The 14,588-nt window shown below is 42.8% G+C and overlaps 1 protein-coding gene across 17 annotated transcripts in view; it reads left to right on the top strand.

Moving 5' to 3' along the window:
• Window positions 1–14,588, top strand: part of ADGRG2 (adhesion G protein-coupled receptor G2) — a 102,138-nt gene that overhangs the window by 24,327 nt on the left and 63,223 nt on the right. For 16 of the 17 annotated variants that reach the window (XM_051826972.2, XM_017349820.3, XM_017349818.3 and 13 more), the window contains exon 2: window positions 4,569–4,613. The exons of the other annotated variant lie outside the window; for it this stretch is intronic. The gene's annotated coding sequence lies outside the window, so the exon portion shown is untranslated. The remainder of the gene's footprint in view (window positions 1–4,568; window positions 4,614–14,588) is intronic. 17 annotated transcript variants of the gene reach the window in all.

Raw genomic sequence — 14,588 nt, 5'->3', positions numbered from 1 at the left:
GCCAGGTGACTCTGTTGCTGGGAGTTAGCCAGCTGGAGCATCACGGGGACTCGGCTCATGGCTTTCAACATCTGGCAGTCTAGCTAGGCTCCTTTCTGTGCCTACACAGCGGCTTGAGGGTCTAAGAGCAAACAGACAGCAGATTCCATGTTCAAACACATTTCTAGCTTTTGCTTGTGTCCTGTTTGCTGATGTCCCTTGGGCAAAACAAATGACAAGGCCAGCTCATATGCAAGGAGCGGAGAAACAAACTACCCCTTTTAATTGGAGGGGTTGCTGAGTCGTATTGCACATGGCCCCCCATGCTGGGAAAGGGAGAATTTATGGGTAGTTTTACAGTCTCCCACAGAATGAAAGGGCTAGACACATCTTTTGCTGGCCACGGTGGCAGGGACGCAGTAATCTTGGAGTTGAGTTCAAGGCTCTCACATGGAATTTGAAAATATTAACCACAATCACCCACCGTTTCTCTGTCAAACAGGGCTGGACAACAACGTAAATGTTACTCATTTCCAGGGGGAGCAATGAAAACTTCAGGGGCATATACCTTTACCTTGACAACAGTTTAGACCCTGAGCAAAGTGGTGACTGATAGGAAACACCTTTAGTGCTGCTGTGTTGGGTCGGGGGCTGGTGGCCGCCTCACCCAGGCCTTCGGGGCTGGAGCTCAGGGAGGCATGTGTGGGGAGGTCTCTCACCCCATAGTCTTTCGTTTTCCTCAGCTCTGGGCACAGGCAGCCAGTGGTATTCTAGCCCCTGGCATGCACTTGGCAAGCTGGCAGAGGGGAGGGAAGGAAATGAAGGGAACTGTGGGATGAAGGAGAGTAGGAGGGCAAAGAGGAAGAGAAGGCTGGAGAGAGGAGAAAGCTTTTGGTGCCACAGGAAAAATAGCATGGTGTGGCCTGGTTCATTGCACCTCAACACACAGCCTCACCAGACTGCCTAAGAGCTCATCTTTTGAGATGTTTCAGAGAGCAATACCAAAAGATCTCTCCGCCATTTCTTCAATTTTTTTTTCTTTGACAGGCAGAGTTAGAGAGAGAGAGAGAGAGAGAGAGAGAGAGGTCTTCCTTCTGTTGGTTCCCCCCCAAATGGCCACTACAGCCAGCGTGCTGCGCCGATCTGAAGCCAGGAGCCAGGTGCTTCCTCCTGGTCTCCCATGCGGGTGGCAGGGCCCAAGGACCTGGGCCATCCTCCACTGCCCTCCCGGGCCACAGCAGAGAGCTGGACTGGAAGAGGAGCGACCAGGACAGAATCCGGCGCCCCAACCTGGGCTAGAACCTGGGGTGCCAGTGCTGCAGGTAGAGGATTAGCCTAGTGAGCCATGGCACCGGCCCGCCATTTCTTAAATTTAATAGTCATGGCCATTGCCAAATGGTGGTTGAATGAATTCTATTCAGAGTTTGCTGAGCTCTCCCACAGCTGAACTCCTCTTGAATGGTGACATCTGGCAGTGAACAGAGCCATCTGCACAGGTGAGGGTGCTAGCCTCAGGATCTGGTAAGAGGACCACAAGATTCTAGAACCACTCGTCTGATACTTGGTGACAGCACCCATCACTCTACAGCTAAGGTTCTGCAAATTCTCCATCCTGTGTAGGCCCCAAATCTACCCTTCGCTATGTTTTCTCTCTGTGTGATTTACTTTTCGCACTAGCTTGGGGACAGCTCTCTTTGCTTATTTCTGGCCTCACTCCTGATTTATTGAGGCCTCTGTCTTCTGGTCCTTTCCTCTGTGGTGTGGGTGTCATCGCCAGGAATTGCAAGGCAGTCTGCAGCCCTGAGTTGGGGTCACTAAACATTAGGTTCTGAATGAAGCACACTCTCCCCGTCGGGTTGCTGATCCTCCTCAGGATGTGTGGGCCCCGTAGCCAGCTGCCCTGGACTCGAGTTGTGATTCTTGGGCACAGCCCCTCTGCACTGGGGCAGGGCTGTAAGTACATCCAGAGATAATGTCCTTCTCACCCCAACCATTTGTAAAGTCTGCCTGCCACTACTTTTCCCTCTTTTTAAAGTCACCTTGGTATTACCCCGAGTTTTAGCCAGCTTGATAAATAGAGGAAATTGGATGCGTTCCCAGTGATGTCATGGTTTGGGACAGTCTGCAACTGCGGGAGGTTGCAGTTAATCCTAGCAATTGGTGAGTTTGCTGTTCCTCTCAGAGAGACTCCCTGCCATGTCTTACATAAGTTGATACGCTTCCTTTTGTGACTTGCCCTTTCCTTTCAATGATGTAAGCACCCCAAACATTGGCAGTCACTCTGTTTTGTTAGTGAAGCACTGCTGCTCGGCGGCTCCTGCTTCCTGTTTAGTTTCTCTAGGAGGTGAGATGGCCAGCGGGTGGGGGGAGGCGTCGGAGGCTGAAGGCCGGGCAGTTCTTGAAGTGGAGGCCTGTGTCCATCAGGCATTTTCGCATCGTTGCTCTTGGCATTCCTTTCCACTCGCTGGCTAGGAAGCTGCTTTTTTGGCTCCGAGACCAGAAATCTGTGGGCTCCCAATTGGGCCTTTCTGATTGGGTTAGAATCACTTCTCGGCGTCTTGGCTAAGATCAAGTGTAGTATCTGATTGGGTCAGACCAAGCCAGAGGAGATGTTAGCTCAACAAGTAGCTTTTTCCCTCCTTTTGGTCCTCCCTCGAACTTGACATGGGAGCTCTGTTTGGCCCTTGCTCTGGTCTGCTTTTAGTCACTAGAAGAAATATCCTAAATTCTGTAGGTAACACATGAACACGTGTCTGTGTCCTATGAAAAATAGTTTTAGCTTTCCCCCATCACACTCCTAGATGTTCAGATGTAGCAGGCTTCCTTCCAGGCTTTTTTTTTTGTAAATGCAGCTATGTTGCTGTACATATATACACACACATATGTAGTTCAGATTGTTGCTTTACATGTCCTACTATATTACATATATATATATTACTAAGGAATTGCCTTTTTGCACTTGGCTTATAAGATTTGACAATCTATATGTCAATACATCAGAAACTACTCATTTAAAGCATTGCATACTGCTCCATAATCTGGATGCACCAACATGTATTTCTTCATCTGCTGATGGATATCTGGACTCTGCCCTGCCACCACCACAAAGCTGCAATGACAGTGTTTTCCTGGCTATTTTTGTATATATGTGGGAGTATACCTATAGGGACAATCTCTAGAATTAGAATTTCTACACATTTACAAGTATTTTATGTAATATTTTAAAAAAGTATGCACATTTAAAATTTCAAAAGCCAAAAGTTTACATTCCCACCAATGATATATGCCTGTGTTTATTTCACCACGTGCTCTCCAGCTTTGGATATTATTAGACATTTTAATTTTCTCATCTGCTGGGAAAAACAAATGTCATTGTTGCTTGCCCTACTTTTCCACCTGAAAGTGTTCCAGAGGAGCGAGCAGAACGTCCTGTTGTTTGTGAATAAACTGGGCTTCCAGGGACCATTAAGTGTGCTTTATTGTGGGCATCCATACGGTTTGAGAAGAGGCAGCAGGTATGAGTTGCAACATTTCACCACAATACCATCAGAAATTACTACGAAGAAAATCCTCATTTTCATAAATGTACAATGAAATTATTTCCATGCTGAAGTTGCGATGGATTTGCTTTTTGGATGCTTTTCAGTTGGTAATCCTGCATCCCCCCTTCTGTGTTGGACACTGGGACAGGTGTTTGTAATTTGTCCTTAGAACAGGGTGACCTGGTTTTCATTTTTTGTCCTTTTAAACATTGCTTGATGACGGTTTCTAGCATATTTGGCTTTATTAAGATCTTTTTTTTCTTCTTCGAGAACATATCACGATCATCACAAACCCACCATGACTCTATTTCGTCTTTGATTTCATATCCTGGATTCCTCCTTGAACCTTCAACTTCGGTCATGAAAGTTCTGGAATCACCCTGTAGAATGTTCTCTCACAGATCTTGATTTCAAAGTCATTACGTGTGTGTTTCATGTGAGAGGATATCATTGTGTGAAGGGACTGTCACCCTCCAGCTAATGGCTATACCAGCATTTTGATTCTGAAGTAAAATATGACAGAATAGTCTAAAAGATACAACTCAGGTCATTGGTAATGCTCGCTGCTGTGGTTGGGAACCATATCTCCCTCCCCCAGCATGCATCTGGGCTTTCTTAAACTTACGCCATTGTCATTCATCCTGCTTCCCCCGTTCAGCACTGAGATCTAATGGGAGTATAGCTTCTGAGAAGTTACATCACAAACACAAGAAGAGATACCTAACCAGGCATGGTCTCTAGATCTGGTCTGATCATTTCATTGTCCAGTGCCCCCAGGCCGCTGCAAATGAAGCTCGAGACTTGGCAGTTGCAAAAACATTAACAAACTCACTTTGGGCTTCTTCTTCCTGTTTGTAAGTTCCTGAAGAGCAGGATTTGCAGTCTCCATTTCTTTAGTAACTCTACTGCCAAGGTCAAGTCGTGATGTGCAGGAGGGGGTGTGTGGGGCCTTGGCCGATGCTTGACCACAACACTGAAGCCTGATGGTGCCAAGAGTCCTTTTCTAATGGTCTAACTTTCTGCTCCTTTCTTTTGTTCCTTTTCTAGATGTGTGCAGAATTCCTCCACCTTTTATTCTGAACTTCCTGTCAGGTGAGTCCATTTCTATGCGATAATGTTGTAGACATGATGGGCACATTTGGCTGGGTTTTTTTTTTTTTTTTTTGGTCATACTTCTCCTTCATTCCAAATCCCAATTCCCATCACAACTTTATTCTCATTTGCTTTATTTTTAACTCTCCACTCTCACTTGAAGCTCTCTTCTTTAGACACTTTCTTTTCCTTGGAGATTCTGTTGTTGACCCATTTCTTCTTGGTAACCCAATTGTTTTTGAATAGACTTTTAGGAACGGGCACACATTTTAAAATTACATGGTGCAGTAAGGGCTGGAGAGGGAGAACGATCATTTACATAGAGTTCTTTGGGATTTTGTTTCACTGTTTTTCCCATTCTTCCTCCTCAGACTTGCTTCCCTAGCTCCAGCAGCTCTTGTCACATTTTGAAACAGATCATTGAAGCGTTTTCTCTTACCCAAGAGTAGTACACATGCAGCTTTCAAAGGCTCCTTCCAATCAGACTCTACTCCTGACCCCCTTCTAGGGAAGAAATTCTGAAGTCACTACTGACTTTCCTGCTTCTTCTTTAGCGACTCATCAGTAGCAATTTTTTTCAAAATAAATATTTATCTATTTGAAAGGCAGAGTGACATGGGGGATGGGGAGAGAGAGAGATTAATGTTCCATCTGCTGGCTCACTCCCCAGATGGCCACAGTCAGGGCTAGGCCAGCTGAAGCCAGAAGCTTGGAATTCCATTTGGGTCTCCCAAGCCCTTGGGCCATCTTCCACTATTTTCCCAGGTGTGTTAGCAGGAAGCTGGATTGGAAGCAGACCACCTGGGACTTGAACCAGAGCTCTGATGTGGTATGTGGGTTCTAGGCAGCGGCTTAACCTACTGCACTACAACATCTGCTTCAGTGGTGAATATTTCTGGGGTTTCATTGATATAAATGATCAAAAGCTTATAAGCAATGCAAACATTATAATAGAAATTAGAATGATCCCATTATATAATTTAAATGATAGATAACATGTCTAGTAAGTCGTTGTTATAAATAAGGAAAACACACCTACGTAATGTTACACAGAGTAAATGGGCAACACAGGACTTGAAGCAGCAATTGGTATGGTGTGATGACAAAAGCACAGAAGGGCACAGAATATTGGGGTGTGGAGAGGCCTTGGCTTTTCCTAGTGCCTCACTTCCACTCCACTGTGATCTGCAGAATGGTGCGATCCACAGTCTTCTGGCTCATCCCACCCTAATCCCCCCAGTGAGATCAACACTCTGCGGAGGCTTCAAAGGACTCTCCTGTTTCTCACCTCTCCACGGTCATAACATTGTTCTAAAGCCACTGATTCTGAATCGAACCCTTTTGAAAAAGTCTCCGAGTGCCTGCAGTGGGGATAGGGGTGGGGTGGCGACCAAGCACAGAGAGGAGAGGATATTGTGTTCTGGTGCTTTGTTTTTATTTTGAGGCCAGGTTGAGGCACATCAACCATGAAACAAAAGTGTCCCTCCCCCCTTTGTTTTTTTACTAAATATTTATTTTAACTTTTTAAAAATTTAATAATGAAAGGCAGAGAGAGAGAGAGAGAGAGATCTTCCATTCACTGTTTCATTCCCAAATGCCTACAACAGCCAAGACTGAAGTCAGGAGTCAGGAACTCCATCTGGGTCTCCCATGTGGGTGGCAGGGGCCCAGGTACTTGAGTGATCATCTGCTGCCTCCCAGAGTGCTCCTGAGCAGGCAGTTGAGTCAGAAGCAGAGGGGCTGGAACTAGAGCCAGACACTCTGATACAGGACGTGGGCACACCAAGCAGTATCTTAACCACTGGGCCAAATGCCACCCTGAGAAGTTTCTTTTAGGTTTGTGTGGTTTTTAAAAAACTGCTATTTATTTGGCTATACCAATAACCAATGTATCTAAGTAGTGGCTGTACTCTCAAAGGTGGAAAAGCTAGCTGTCATGTTTATTGCAGCATCTTGAGCCTTTAGCATAGTAACGTCCTGTAATAAAACCTCAGTAAATACTTGTAAACAGATAAATGAAGGAAATCATTGCAAAATATGTTTATGTTTAGCATTGGCATGCACTCTAAACTTGTGTGCTAATTATGCTTGTAATCATAGCTGATGGTTCTTGACTATGCTATGATTTTCATTATGCTACCTTAGTTAATCCCTACAGAACATCCATCGTTATTCTCCATTTCTTCAGATGAACAACTTCAGGTCCAGAGAGCTTAAGAAACAGCCCAAAGTTACACTGAGTGGTGGAGCTTGGATTCAAAGGCAGGCAGGTGGCTGTATCCTGCACACCCTTGAATGAGCTATTCGGCTCTGCTGTGTATGGTAAACTCACACTATGAGCGTTGGACGAAGAGCTGGAAGGGCGAAAAGATAAACATGGAATAGGTGTTCACCTCGCTTTGGATAACTTACACCTGTGTAATCAAGAGTATAGTAGATTGCAGGTAGGAGAGTAGAGACATTGGAGATGGGTGAAGAACCTGAAACCCTAATACCCCTTGCAAGATTTTAAAGGCTTTATATCTATGTTAAGTGAGCAATTCAATTCTAATCTTGCAATTTGATATTGATTCACTCATTTTATGGGATAGAGCTTTTTTTAAGATCTTATTTATTTGACAGGTAGTTACAGACAGTGAGAAGGAGAGAGAAAGAAAGGTCTCCCATCCACTGGTTCACTCCCCAAATGGCTACAACAGCCAGAGCTGGCTGATCCAAAGCCAGGAGCCTCCTCCAGATCTCCCATGTGGGTGTAGGGGCCCAAGGACTTGGGCCATCTTCCACTGCTTTCCCAGGCCATAACAGAGAGCTGGATAAGAAGTGGAGCAGCCGGGACTAGAACCGGTGCCCACATGGGATGCCAGCGCCATAGGCAGAGGATTAAGCTACTGTACCACAACACTAGCCCCATGGAATAGTTTTTTTTCTGCAGTAGAAATCCCTGAATGCTTATTAAAGAGAATCATTTTGCACTGGGAAGACCAAACAAATCATTTGCCTTCCATTTGCTTCTAGAGATGTGAAACTTCATATGGCAGTCACACTGGGACTTCAGCATTGATTGCCTTTGTACTCTGACAACCACCACACAAAGCTGATGTTCTGGAGTTCATACCTACCCAGCACTCACCAGCTAACCCAGTTTCTGTCATCTTTAGGACATGGTTTTTTTTGGCATGTGGGATGTTGTTTCTTTTATTACAGCAAAGCTGGCTTAAGTTCTTGGTGACCTTATGTTCAAAAAATTCTGCTGCTGAAATTCAGACTGGTTCCTTTTGTCCTATATTTATTCAAACTACCTCAACTTACAGGATTTGAAATTGCTGCTGGAAGTTTTGGTGGCCATTCCAGAGAATTCTTTAAATAGTCTCATTTGATTGATATAATGGGTCAAACTATGAAGGCTTTTCTTGTCAGAGTTTGGCACCAGGGTTGTTCTGGCCTTGTAAAAATGGGTTTGGATATGCTCTCTTTCTCTCTACTTGCAGTTTTTGTGAAGTTAGATTTCTCGATCCTTACATACTTGACTGAATCATTAGTGAAATCTGGGTCTGGAGTTTTCTTTGTGGGAAAATTTGAGGTTTTTAATGATTACATGTCCTATTAAGTTTAGTATTTCTTGATTTTAAAAAAAGATTTATTTGAAAGGCTGAGTCAGAGAGAAAGGTCTTCCATCTGCTGATTCACTCTCCAGTTGGCTGCAATAGCTGGAGCTACACTGATCTGAACCCAGGAGCTTCTTCTGGGTCTCCCACATGGGTGCAGGGGCCCAAGCACTTGGGCCATCTTCCGCTGCTTTCCCAGGGCCACAACAGAGAGCTGGATTAGAAGTGGAGCAGCTGGGACTTCAAGTGGTTCCCATATGGGATGCTGGCACTGTAGGCAGTGGCTTTACCTGCTATGCCACAGTGCCGGCTCCATCTATACAGAATCATTGATTTCTGTGTGTGGTTTAAAAAGAGAGGGAGAGATCCCACCCACTGGTTCACCCTCCAAGTGCCCCCAGTAGTTGGGGCTAGGCTCAGGTTCCAAGCCAGGAACTGGAAACTCACTCTAGGTCTCCCACATGGATGGCAGGGACCCAACTACTTGAGTCATCACCCATTGCCTCTCAAGGTTTGCATTGGCAGATAGCTGGAATTGGGAGCCAGAGGTGGCAATCAAATACAGGAACTCTGATATGGGATGCACGGATCTTACTTAATTTCTAAGCCAAATGCCTACTCCCAGGTCCCATTTCTGTTCTTTAGTAGCTTCTATGGAAATTATAACATGTGTACTCAACTTTTTAATGTCTAAATATAATATCCTTAGCCTCTAGGGTAATACAAGAACTTATTGGCTGGCGCCGCAGCTCAATAGGCTAATCCTCCGCCTGTGGTGCCAGCACACTGAGGTTCTAGTCCCAGTTGGGGCGCCGGATTCTGTCCCGGTTGCTCCTCTTCCAGTCCAGCTCTCTGCTGTGGCCCGGGAGTACAGTGGAGGATGGCCCAAGCGCTTGGGCCCTGCACCCGCATGGGAGACCAGGAAAAACACCTGGCTCCTGGCTTCGGATCAGCGCGGTGTGCTGGCCGCGGCGGCCATTGGAGGGTGAACCAATGGCAAAGGAAGACCTTTTTCTGTCTTTCTCTCTCACTGTCTACTCTGCCTGTCAAAAAAAAAAAAAAATCTATTATCCTAATGGAAATACTTGAATTTTTCATCTCCTTATTTATATATTATATAAAAACATTATCTCCTATATTTTACATGAGAGTACTTCAAAATGTTCATAGAAAATGTGCATAATCTTTTAATACCTTTTTTTGAGAAATTTTTATATGTATGAGTATATGTAATTGCCTTGTTTTTATCCTATTGTGTTTCATGACCCCCTGCAAGATACAATCATTGCTATTTTATATAGCCAAGGTTCAATTGGATTTGCCAATATATAGTACCATCCTTAGATCTGGACCACAGGGTCTCTGGTCTTTGTCTCATGATTTAGAGGTCCCTCCTCTAGTTGCATGCCTCTCCAAAGGGTAAGAAATTCAAGGCACCAAGAAGACATGCCTACCTGGAGCCTGTCTCCTTCCTCCCCTAACCCTTGCTTCTAGATCGTACTCTGGAAAACAAAGACCTGGATTTCCCTATCCAAAAGTTCTGTACCTATTTCTAAGACCTGAGCAGGCCTCTTCCCCAGGATAAGACATGCTGCAAAGTGTATGTGCCACTAGACCCAAGGGATAACCAGTGGGTACATGTTTGCAGGAGAAGGGGTTTTGGATATGTGGACTGTTGTGACCACATGTGCACAAAACCTCTTGCAATTTATGATAGAGCCTTTGTGAAAGAATAAGGGCTGGTTGCTCTTTTTAAACTCTTGACCATATCTTACAAGGGTTAGGGGTGGGTCTGGCTGTATACTAACCAATTTCTTTATTCTTCATTCTTTATTGCATCTCAGATCTTATGTCTCTGCCTGAATATATCTTTTAGGATTCATTTTAATGAGGATTTACAGGGGGTGAACATCAATATAGTTTTTGTTTGCCTCAAAATATCTTATTTTTCCTTCATTTCTAAAATTATTTTTACTGGGAGTAGAATTCTAGGTTGGCCATTAGTTTTCTCAGTACATTGCAGATAAATTCCACTTTATTCTGGCTTCCATTGTGACTTCCAAGACTATAGCTGCTGCTTTGAAGGCTTACTGTCTTGTTTTCCCAGACTGCTTTCAAGATTTTCTGTCTTTGCTTTTCTTCAATTTCACTCTGATGTGTCAGGTGTAGATCTCTATTGTAATTGATATTCTTTGGGCTTTTTGAATCTGGATTAGCGTTTTCCACTAGTTGGGATCATTTGGTTATTATTTCAAATGTTGACTGCCCCATTCTCTCCTCTTTCAGTTTTGTTTAAATATTTGTTTGATCTTGTGTTTATTTTTTCTATATCTCTGAACTTTTCTTTCATATTTTATATCTGAAACTTAAGTTTGTCTGGTTATCATTAGGCTTATACCCTCAGGTATAAGTAGGTTCATTGCTTATACTAGTTACCTCCTTGGGCTCCTGTGTTGGAGTCAGCTTTGGCCTGGCAATTCCTTTGTATCTTTTCAGGTCTTTGGTATGTTTAAGAAACTACTTTTAACATTTTATTCATGATTTTTAATTATCTTAAGTAGAAGGTTCAGGCTAAATAACCCAACCAAACATATTCTTGGAACACTGCAGAAATGTTTTATTTTTTTCTGGAATATTTACTGTATCAAGGTCTTTTAGCAGAGGTAAAATAGAAATTCAATTATGCTTTTACCAACAGTTTCCTTATTCTTCTTTTTCTCTGACCTCTTGCACGGTTGAAAATCCAAATCAATTGCATTTTTTTTTCTTCCTTTATACACCCTGAAACCTCTTCAATACTTCCTTTTTAATTTTCCCTCCTACTAGTCTTGTTACTCAATGCTTATGACTCAATGTAAATATCTCCGAGTTTACCAGTGACTTAGGAAACGATTACCATACACTGTTAGTCACATCAAAAATATTTGATCATTGCATGTATCATAGCAGCTGTGGTATAATCAAGTTATGCTAGTTAATTAGTGATAACAGAGTAACCCTCATTCAGACCTGCCCTAGGCAAGTATTAAGCTATTTCTGCCCCCCTCCCTTTAAATTTTATTCTTAATTGTTCTATGTCTAGTCAAAGATAGATTCATCATTTATTGCCACTAAATGTTATACTGATAATATACACTCAAAAATATGGTAGGGATATTATGAATGACATTGAAGAGATCTAGAACAATCTGATGGAGTGGCTTAAGCAGCTTGGGGCATTACATACGGTCATGTAGCTTATGTCCTGTATGACCCTACATGTTGCCCTTTATATCAGCATCCACAACCTATAAGGGAGCTCTGGATTAAGATGAACTTGGGATCATCTTTTATGAGTGGTTATCTAGTGTCAATGTCTAGATGTTTAATGCAGGCAGATAGTTTTCTCTGTACCTGATACTCTTTTATTAGCCATCTTTAGTACCTTAAAAATGTACTAAGAGCTAATAGCTATCCAAATCATCTTTGTTGATGACCTAGAGAACATTGAGCTAACCCAGATGCACACGAAGATGAAACAATGTTCCAGCTAAAAACAATAAAAATTACTTTCATCTATAATGAGTAACAATACCAAAATCCATAGATTTCCCTCTTTGATTACTGATCCCAGAGACCTTATTCCCCAGCAGGATGTTCTCAGTTCATGCAGAAGGCAGCAAGAGCTATGTTGTTTCTTATGTGTTTTCCATTAACTTTTTTGAAGACTCCTCATACTATATTCAGCCTTGAAGAAACATATTCTAGACATGACAACCGAAAACAACCCGTTCAGTGGTATTCGGTATATAGTATGTTCTTGATCTGTAGTCTCTTTTCAATATGATTGCTGCAATCATCCTTTGTTCTTGACTTTCCTGCCCTCATTTGGGAATTGAGCACCTGCTGTCTTCAGTGAAAAGCATGGTTTATTTTGATCAGAGGCCCAAGTCACTCTATGTAGTAGCCAGTCACTGTGTACACTAATTTAACTTTGACTATATCTCGTATACCATTTAGGTTCTGCCATAGTAAGTGGCAAAACTCAAGTTTACAACAACTTTGAAAATGTTCATTCATTTCACCTGGCTCAGAACTTTTACTTACAAGGAGACAGATCCTCAGGAGATTGGCGTTATGACCTGGTAAAAATAGAAGTTCCACTAGATAGCCAAATGACCTTGACCCATCTCACAGAGCATGCTGGTCATCTTTCTACAGCCATAGAATGAGATTTGAGGCTAGGTGGATTCTAAGTTCTTTTCCAAATATAAAATACTCTGATACTCTTCTCACAGCTAAAGTTGGATACTTGTATGTTAAGTTTGCTGAGCCAACTCTACCTATTGCAACAGAGCCAAGCCCAATGCATTTGAAGAGTTTTTTGGTAGAGCTTTAGTTTACTAAACAATAACCTTTCTCTAAGTACAGTGCTTGTGGAGGTGGAACAGAATTCAGAAACTTTAATATTAACTTTTAAACTTTTCACTGAAACTACTTATGCCACACACATAACATATACAACCCAAAGCATCTCAGAAAGCAAACACATCCATGCAGCCAGCACATGGAACATGCCCTGTATCCCAGAAGCCCCCACCTTCTATCCATTTCTATTGTTACTCCAAGTCCTTCCTTTCAAGGATAACTGCTCTCCTGACTCCTCAGTCCATTGATTAGTTTTGACAGCTTTTGTTTCTCAGATAAATGGCATCATGTACAGTGTGCATTCCTTCCTGTCTGGTTTCATTGGCTGATATTGTACTTCTGAGATTCATTGATATTGTTGCATGTAGCTGGAGCAGACCCATTTTTTTCTCCAGAGAGACATTGATAATCTTTGCACAACTGAATTAGCATTTTACTTTGAGTGACTCATTTGGAAAGATCAATAATATGCCATTATGCACAGAAAGAGGAGGAAAGTACTGAAGAGGAGGGATAAATCAGAGGCATTTCATCATTTGTTAACATATTAACATATAATACAAGCTATTGATTTTAACAATGTAAGCCCTCTTTTGAGGGACAAAGATTCACCCCTCAGTCTAAAATGTTATCGTGCCATGTCAAGGAACAAATCACTCTCCTGTATTGGATATTAAGTTACAGGGTTCTTTCTAAATGTTTTATTAATATAAAGAGAACAGATTTCATAGATATAATTTTAATAAGACAACCATGCTTGCTTCCCTTCCTCCCTCCCTCAAATCCTTTTTTTCTCCTTTAATTTTTGCAATAACTTTTTTGTATTTAATATACGCAGTTTTAAGAGGATAATGATACTTCCTACCATACCCTCCCTCCCTCCCTCCTTTCCTTAATTTTTCGATAACATACTTTCCATTTTCTCTATAATTACAAGCTTAACCTGCCCACTAAATAAAGAATTCAACAAATAGTAAATACAAAAACCACTGTTCCTCAAGAGTATAGGCAAGGGCTATTAATAATAATCGAGTCTCAATGGTCAATTTTTCTCATATATATTACTTTTTTATACTCTGTATATCAGTAGCCACAAATCAGGGAGAACATCTGATATTTGTCTTTTTGGAACTGGCTTGTTGCCAGCTGTACCTTGAGACTGGAGAATTGGGGTTTATTTATTCCCTCCTTTCCATGCCCTCATCCCTGTTAATCCCTGCACTACCTGAGCCCGCACTTACCAGGTACAGAAAGAGAATTGTTGGATGAACGAATGGGGGTACAGCTAACATTTACAGTGCATTCACAACGCCAGCCGCTGCAGAGATCTCTTGTTTGCTCAACATAGCAACACTAGCAGCTCGGTGCTGTTCCCAGTATTTGTTAGATGGGGAAGCTAGACTTTTGGGAATTACTTGTCCAGGGTTATACACATCATATGGTACAGCTGGGACCCTGCACTCATCTTCCCCACTGCCTATGGCCCCTCTGTTTTTGGTGGCTGGATTCACAGGTATCCTTGAGCTGAGAGCACACATCCTGGTAAGTCTGGGCTTCCTTTAGTTATGTAGACGGAGCCTGTTCACTGGGTCCACACTGCCCCCTGCTTGTGCCTGAGCCCAGGAGTACACTTTGATGTGCTGGCCAGTTTCTTCCTGCCTCAGCCTCTGCTGGTGCTGGCTGCCCATCACGAGTAACCGTGGCCAACTCAGGGAAGCCCCAATGCCAGTATCTGCAGTTCGCTCTGTGTGCCAATCTCTCCCCAGCCCCTGCTCCGCCTCCACCTTGCACTTCAGCTGCTAACTCCGTTGGAGCCTTCATGGCTCACCTGGTACACACTGACCCTCCATGAATAAATAAATGAATGGTAATTGAGGCTTTTAAATTCAGTTCTGACATCAGCTTTGTTTAAAAGAAAAAAAAAAGTGTGCTCTCCTGACTACTAAAATTGCAAGGAGTGATA

The sequence above is a fragment of the Oryctolagus cuniculus genome, chromosome X, assembly GCF_964237555.1.
Source record: "Oryctolagus cuniculus chromosome X, mOryCun1.1, whole genome shotgun sequence".
In the NCBI taxonomy this organism is placed as follows: Eukaryota; Metazoa; Chordata; class Mammalia; order Lagomorpha; family Leporidae; genus Oryctolagus; species Oryctolagus cuniculus.
Note: the sequence above shows the minus strand (reverse complement) of the source record. Positions and strands in the feature narration are given on the sequence as shown.